An 8,243-nucleotide genomic window follows, 5' to 3' on the forward strand; every position below is an offset into this window, starting at 1 on the left:
TAATTCTAAATTAGATGTTGAAAACTGATCTAATGTATTACATCCTGAAAGTGCTTATTTCTCTCCTTATTATAGACTGCAGACAGAGCTCTCCCTCAGCTGTGGAAGCTGGGCATTACCCACACCAGTGCTGCGGCTGCCTGGGCTTAACCCCTGGAGGGGGCAAGGACGCAGACCCCTCACTGCAGCGCTGGGTGTTGTACTTCCAGCTAGACAAGGAAACATGGAGCTATCACAGTTTTGAAAAGTTCTTCCGGGAGTTGCATACGGTCCTGGCTCATCCTCTGCAAGACAGCTCAGCCCGAGCAGACGAAGCGGAAGGAAGGCGCTCGGTGATCTTGGCTCGCTCGGGCAGGGGGAAGAAGGGCTGGGACTGTGCCTGTTCTCTGTTAAATGGCACCCTGAGGGTTGGCCACAGGTTAAGAGAAAAGGCGGTGTTGATGAGAGAAAAACTAGGCTGGATTTTAGTCTGCCCGTAATCTGAGTGAGGTGATACTTCTGGGTTTGGGAACAAATACCCCCATTAATGCCAAGCTCTGCAGGTGTGTGAAGGAGGTGCCTGGGTTCTGAGCTGAACTCCCTATGGCAGAAGGACCCTCCCATCGCCGTCTTTTTCCGTACAGAAGGGTGTTGGGCCAGGTTTGCCAGGTGAGTCCACCCTTACTACCAGCTGGCTTTATTCCTCCAGGAGAGCAGAGGGGTTGAATCACAGGGATCTGTACTGCAGGCAGGGCAGTTTCTGGTGGAAGGGTTCTGCAGGAACCAGACCCGCCTCTGATGGTAACTGTAGCCTTCCCCTGCTCTGGGCACCGGGCTGCTGGCAGCTGGCCAGTGCGCTGCAGAGGTGGCCAAGCACGTCCCTGGTGAGAGAGATGGAGAGAGGTGCTGTGCACAGGTAAGAGTGTGCTGGATGTGGATTTGGAGACTGACCTTGCACCAGGATGAAGCTGCTGGCTGGCAGCTGCATGGGTGAGAGCTAGGGATGGAGGGAGGGCTGCCTGGAGCTGCCAGGTCTGTGTGCTGCCTGCGGATGGAGATAGATGGCTCTGGAGCAGGGGAGGCCAAGAAAGAGCTGCCCTTGGCCGAGTAAAAGTTTTGTTGTGGCACTCTGGTCTGGGCTTTGCATACGCTGTTCTGGGTACAGAAGCTGATTTGAAGAAGCTTTGACGTGCTGCGGTCGCCTTGCCTGCCTTGGACCGCAGCCCACAGGAGCCGGGCTGCCTGCCATGGGGATGCAGCATCTCCTTGTTCTCCAGTGCTAGGCCCAGGACCTTACTGATTGTGCGGGGGTCCTGGGAAGGCCGTCCACAGGAGCACCAGCATGCCTTTGGGCTGTTCCCAGAGACTCCTGCTGCGTTGTCCTGGGGATTTTGTGTCGGCTTATGGGGTTTTTCCCCTCAGGTAAGATGAAGGGGGTTCCTTATAAGACTGGCTTGGAGGAGTCTATTTTAATTTCAGTAGCTACAGGATGTTGAGTTTCCTTAAACTGCAGTGTGGTATGTCCTGTAGACGTGCCAGTCTCCATCATTGATAACGGAATTGCTGGTCCTGTGTTCCTGGAGGAAGGGTCCCTGCTCCTGTCCTGTGCTCTTTTCTCACACGGGAGGACTAAATCTGCTTTCTGTCACAAGATACAGTGGGAAATCTGGGACAGAGTTGGAAATTTCTGGAGTTTATAAACACGTATGTCCTCCTGAAGGTCCAAAATTTTCGTTGTTTGTCAAAATACGCCTCTGATAACGGAACTAGCTCCTCTGTGAGTTGGTACTTTTTAAATACTCTAGAAATGTTTTTGGGGGAACCTCAGTGGACCTAATTTCCAATCTTTAGGGCCCTGAGTCCCACCTCGGGTTAAAAAGTGTCATAATTCACTAATGCAAAAAATGTCATTCTTGTATATTTTCTATCATTTTTAGCCTTTCCAGTACAACTCTGGGGACAGCTTTCCTGATGCCAAGAGTAGCTTTGCATCTCTGATCAGTATTTTGTGCTGTTAATGTTCTCCCTTAAAAAAATAAATTAAAACCAACTATTAAAAAAACAAAATCAAACCCAAAAGCAGTTAATTGGATGTTCTCCTTTAAGCTAATTCCCTTTTTGCTGCATGACTGGTTCTCTCCTCCTTGCACGATCAAGTCTCACTGGTACAAATATTCTAGGAAGATAACTTTTAAGCTTAATCAAATTCTCCTTTAAAAGTATTTGTATAAAGACTCCAGTTTCTGCAATTAATCACGGGAGGCCCTGGGTTCAGTGCCGTGCTCTGCTCGGGAAGCAAACAATACCTCGTGCCTGTGCTCCATCACAAGCAGCCTCTCGCTTTGACTTTCAATGACTGACCCAGAACCCCAGTGGGATTTAACAGCAGAAAAATAATTTAAGAGAATTGTGCTATTCACACAAGGAAGATAAACTAGTCAAGTAATTTGTTACAAACAATGCCTTTAGCCCTAGGCATGGATAGATAACTTCTCTTCTTCCTGCTTTTATTTTCGTGTGTTGTTAGCAGGGAGTACTGGGATCTGCCCAGGGCTCCGGATTTGCAGTTCAGAATCCAGTGTCAAGAAAAAAGATCCATAATAAATAACTGTGAACGGCCTTGCATCTTCACTGCCCTCAAATGTGTGCTGCCTAGGGCCTCCATAATGTGCAATACACTAAGGTCCTCCTCTTCCAGCCTGCGTCTCAAGGTGCAGAGAAAATCTCTTACAATAAGAGGAGAAAACTTAATTTTTATACACACACAGGCATCTATATATAAATAAAAATGACTCAGGACTCCCTAACTTCTGCTGTATTTCCCAAGACATTTTTGTATTAATGCTTTAAGCTGCAAGGATGCCCCTGCTGAAGGCCTTAAATAAATAGTAGGGAGCCTAATCCACGCCTTGTTAGGTGCTTTTCCATAGTCTGCAGTAAGAGTTGGACCAGGTGGACAGTAAATAACTTTATAACGTTAAAGCAAATGCAGTTTTAAATGATTACCTGTCAGTCTCTCGTTAGTGTCTGGGGCCAAGGAGAACCTTGACAAGGAAAGATGTGCCTTGCTAACGAAGGGAAGTGTCAGCATGCTGTGAGAAGCAGCAAGATTTCAGCAACGCCTTATCGACCTGAGAGAGCATCTAGCATCTCTGAATTGCTTTCTTGTTGGTCAGTGAACCTGGTTTGAGGACTTGGAGGAGGGAATTATGTTGCATTTGGGAAACTCTTTGCTTTTTACTTTGCCCATTGGAAGATGGTTGTTTCCTGGATCAAACTGGTTAATCTCAAGGGTTTCACGAGTAATATGTGTTAACAGGAGGGCAGGCAGTGCCTTCAAACCTGGCTGTGGTCCAGTCTTCTGTCCTTCTGTAATGTTTTGCTTTTGCTCTGGTATGAAATGAAAAAGTAATCTGTAAAATGAAGCAAAGGTGGTTTATATCATTTTTGAGGCTGTTCTTGCATTTGAAGTTTGCCAAAAGGCAGTGGGGTCATCTCCTGTTGTTCTTGTAAAGGTGCATTTTTTCATTTAGTAGCTCGGTCTTGTTTCCACAGTCTCCTGAGACAGGGAGGTCACAGCACTGTCTAAATGAAAGCTGAGTAATTGAGATGGTTTTCAACGTTTTTACATTTTACTAAAAAGTTTAATGTTTACTTAATGCCCTGTAAATGCTCAGGAGAATACATCTTTGTTTAAAAATTCAGAACCTACTAAAGGCTTCAAACAACTGCTGCTCACTTGGGGGGGACTCACAGCACCGCTGAGAGTCGTTGAAGTGCTCATGGAGGAGGAGCAAAGCTATAATTTCTGCTAATTTCTGCCAAAACAAAGTCAACGTTAACTCACCTGTGAGCTCAGGTTAGAGAGTACTGATGTCAGTGTGAAAGTGTTGATGTCTGCAGGTCGAACTGTTAGGATGTGTCCTTCCTATGGAGGAGTCCTAGAACAATGTCCAGTTAGGGCTTGGACTGCCAACCTGCAGGGTTTGGGAAGGTTGTTAGTTAATACTGCACAGTTGTAGAGAAGCAATTATGTACCTAAGGAAGAAGGCATTTCCAAATCCTTGCAATACAGGGCTACCAAAGGCCCCAGAAAATCATTTTAGGCAGTGCACTCAGATAAGATGTTGTACTAGAGGTTTGTGGTAGATGTTGTCTAGCAGCAAGGGGTTATTTTTGACTTGCAGAAAACAAGCCCTATGAAAGGTTGATGCTGGTGGGAAGGGGGCTGACCTGCAGAGCTGCCTGTGGTTGTGAGTGTGCCTTTGTTGGAGGAACATTGCAGAGGCTGAGGTCGCGTGTTTGAGCAGCAGACTGGAGGGATGGGTCCTTGGCTGGATGCAAGAAACTTCTGGAGAAAGATGTCAGAGTGGGCTTGCTTTCTGAAGGCCAAAGTTCTCTGAGGCTAGAAGGGCTTTGCCCTTGGTGTTGGCTTGCTTCTTGGCAATGACGGTATTTACAGCAGGTTTTTCTCGAAACACCTAACCAGGGATAATCAAAGCACAGAGGGAAGTTGGAGAGCACAGGAAGAATGTCCTAATATTATATATATATCAACAAGATTTCTGGGCTCTGTTCCAGCCACAGACTAGTGTGGGTGTCTAGAAATCAACAAAAGGTACCTTGAACCTACGTTGGGAGTAGCGGAAGCACCACTGCAGTGTGTGGGGGGAGTTGGGGCTTGGGACCTCTGCCATGATCCCACCTCTAAGACCATTCCTGAGTAATGGGTGAGCAGTTTGGTCTGTTTTCCATTCTGGGTCTGGCTGCATGTCACAAGATCCATGTTTCATGACAGCCTTTTATAGCAGGTTGTCTTCTTTGAATAGCTGGAGCTTTGGAGAATGCTGTCCGAATTTCTTCAGCATGTGACTATTTTGATTCTAAATGAGTTGTTTTGTAGGCAGACCCCAAGGGCTACTTGCCTGGGTGGCTCTAGCTCAGCTTAGTTTATTTTTTGTGTACCAATTATTCCTATGAGGTTCAGTTTGTGATTTCTGTTCAGCTGCTTAGGTGTCTTGGTTGTGAAGACAAAGTAACATGTCATCTAAGTAAATTAGTATGTGAAAACTGTGTGTCCTGAAGTGTTTGATTAATGCTTGCAGAAGACTTTGGAAGCTGTTTGTTTGTGGCTGGAAGCTGGGCAGTGCGCACGTGCTGCTGTCTTAAATATTGCCTACAGCAGATGCTTGGCAAGAAGCTGTAGATCCTACAGGAGGAAGGGGTATGGTTGTGTCCTCCTGTTTCTTCTTCACTCCCTCCTTGTAAGAAAAAAGGTATTTTGTGTGGGAAGGTTGGTGTGTGGATTGCTCCAGCCATTTGAAGATACCGAAATTGACTGTTAAAAAAAATCCACCTCTTGCCCAGTGGTGAAGCTGAGGCTGCAGAAGAGCGATAGCAGGAACGGCAAGGGGCCGGAGGGGAGCGGTGCAAATCCTCAGCAGAGGAAAGGAGGCACTGAGCATAGGCTGTGCCGTGGGTCCGGGGAACAGCTCGGAGCCCTGAGCCAACAGGATTTATCTCTGCAGGAGATGGGGGACAGGCGGATGCTGCAGCCCAGGCTGTGTGGTAGGGGAAGAAATTAACTCTTCACAAAGTCCTGGAAATGAGGCAGCAAAGGGAATTAATCATTAGCAGAGCTGAGTGACAGATGTACCCTGTTCCTTATTGTAGTGGAACTTCGAGTTTGGTTGTCTTTCCACACAAACTGTTTCTCGACAGCCTGTGTTCAATGTGGGAGTGCCAGGTGGCACCTCCAGCCCGACTTCGGCAGAGCTGGTAAAGCTCTGAGGAGGAGAGGATGAGGAAGGTGTTCCCAGCGGCGCTGAAAACCTATTTATCTTGTCAGATGACAACCCAAGCAATAACTAGCCCAAAGGATTGGGAACTGCTTGAATAAATTATGAATCACAAATGATTTATTTGGGGGTTTTCTCTGAAGAGAAGTCTAGATGAGTATAATTTGAGGGGGAGGCACAAGCTGTGCTGGAAGGCACGAAGGACCCACGCGTCTAGTGATAAATGATCAAGTGGGATGAATTCTTGTAGCTTTGGAAGGCCAGAAAGGCCCACAGCCATGTTTCATGTGGCTTATCCCACCACTCAGACTTTAACAGCCCTAAAACATCTCAGAACCTGCCTGATGACCTCTGCACCAAGACCCCGTTCAGACTCCCTGGCTGGCCTTCGGGGACTTTTCTTGGTCTTCTGGTGCCTCTGTCCCACACTTGTGTCTCTCCAGGGACGGGTTTTAAACCTGCAGCTGCCTTCTGATGTATTGTGGTATTTTCCAAGCATTGGACATCAGCTCGACCTCCCCAGCTCTGCTGAGGGCAGCAGAGGTACAGAGGCTCCCACAAAGCAAGTCCGTGTTCGCTCGGGTCGGCAGGATGGTGGTGGGAGCAGATGGCGCATGCGGAGCATGGTTGGCATTTTGTACCAGAGTGAGACAGTTCCTCCAAGGTCGACAGCATTGGTTTTTAGCTCCAGGGTCCCGTGCAGCCTCCTGAGCCAAGCGGTGCTGTTTTCTTCAGGAGGTGATGTCTCAAGAGGACAAGCCGTCTGTGCAGGCAGTTGTGGGAGCTTGCCCTAATTATCCCTTTCTCCCCTTTCCTCTCCCACACACTTCAGCAGTTCCCATCGGGTAAGGAATACCAATTTATTCATAATGACTTCTGCTTGATGTGACTGTTTCCATGGTCTTTATCATATCTCTGTGCTTCCAGAACATCAGCTCTGTCGCACCTGTAATTTATTCTTGAGCTGCAACGTACTCTTGGAAAGATGCCCAGGTTTGACTTCAAGCAACAATGAATTCACAAGGTCCTTAAGCAAGTTGTTTCAATAGTAAGTTACCTTTGCTGCCTTAATTTGCCCAGCATCTTTTTTTTTTTTTTTTTTTTTTTTTTTTTTTTTTTTTTTTTTTTTTTTTTTTTTCTTTCTTCCTTGCTTGGTATATCTCATTGCATCTCCTTCTTCTAGGCTAAAGACTATTATCAGACAAATTTTCCCAAGCTGGTACTTCAGATGAGGAGCCAGCTATATCTTAGTCTGTTTTTGGATAAAGTGAGTAGTATGAGTTTTCTGCTGTTCTCATGGAAAGGCAAACTATACAGAACTGAAGTGCCCTCCAATTAAACCCATGGTACTTAGCACTGGTAACACGTGGAGGTGAATTTCCCCTCCCCTATGTTTCCTGGCGTAAATTGTCTCCATAGGTACGTTTTCAAACAGGTTCCTGGTTTATAGTTTTGTTGAAGATGCTCTGGAAGTCAGAGAGCCTGTTTAACCTGATCCTATTTTACACAGCTTCTCTTTCACAAAAGGAGATTTCCTCTCTTTGTGTCTGTCCCTGTGTGTCAGCCACAACTTGCACAGGAAATAAATGTACGCGTGTGGCTGCTTTGCCTGCTTGAGGAACCTGGCAAGAGCCCATCTCCCAGCATGGCAGAGGATGCTGAGTGCAGAAAGTGATTAAATGTTTGTCTAGCAAGCAGAGCCGTGTGTTTAGCTGCCTGGAGGAAAAGCAGGCTTGTGGGACTTGAGCTAAGCTCATTCATTTTCTGATCCCTGAACTAATCTAACTGAAAAAATGAAATACAAAATGAGAGCAATTCTACAGCTTCTGCAACTCTGTCTCTAATTGGCAAAGTCCAGGCAAGAGGCCCCAGGTGTTAAAAGAAGTCCTTGGGAAAAAAAAAAGAAGCAGTTTCCTATCAAGGCCTGGGGGTCACCAGGATCTCGAGGCAAAACCGATCTGTGGGGCAGGGAGCTGGGTTTAGGCTCCTCTGGGAAGGACATGGCAAAGGCTCCAGTCCCCATGTCCCTTCCCGAGGACACCAAGGGGCAGTGGGCCAGGTGTGCTGCCCCCCTCCCGCAGCACGGAGCTTTCTAGATGTTGCCTTTAACTCAGAGGCATCACTGACAGGCTTGCGTTCCCCGCAGCACTCCTCCGTTCCGCCTCTCCGCTGCCATAGGGAGAGCTGGGGAGATGCTCTGCGGCTGGCTCGTGCAGCAGCGCACCCAGGAGCCTCATCAGTATGCTGGGCAGGTTGGCTTCAGCGTTTGTTATGTTGTCTTCCTCCTCCTCCCCTGTTTATCTCCAGTACCCACATGTTGCAAGTGTGATCAAAAAAAAAAGGGGGGGGAGATGAGGTTCTTCATGCCCAAGAAAAGGGAGCACGGATCCCTGGTCGTGGCTCCTGTCAGCAAATACTAAGTGTGGCTGGAGATTAATTAGCAAGAGCCCCTGGGTAGGCTTGTTG

Source organism: Pterocles gutturalis, unplaced genomic scaffold (genome assembly GCF_000699245.1).
Source record: "Pterocles gutturalis isolate BGI_N339 unplaced genomic scaffold, ASM69924v1 scaffold20470, whole genome shotgun sequence".
NCBI classification, from domain to species: domain Eukaryota; kingdom Metazoa; phylum Chordata; class Aves; order Pterocliformes; family Pteroclidae; genus Pterocles; species Pterocles gutturalis.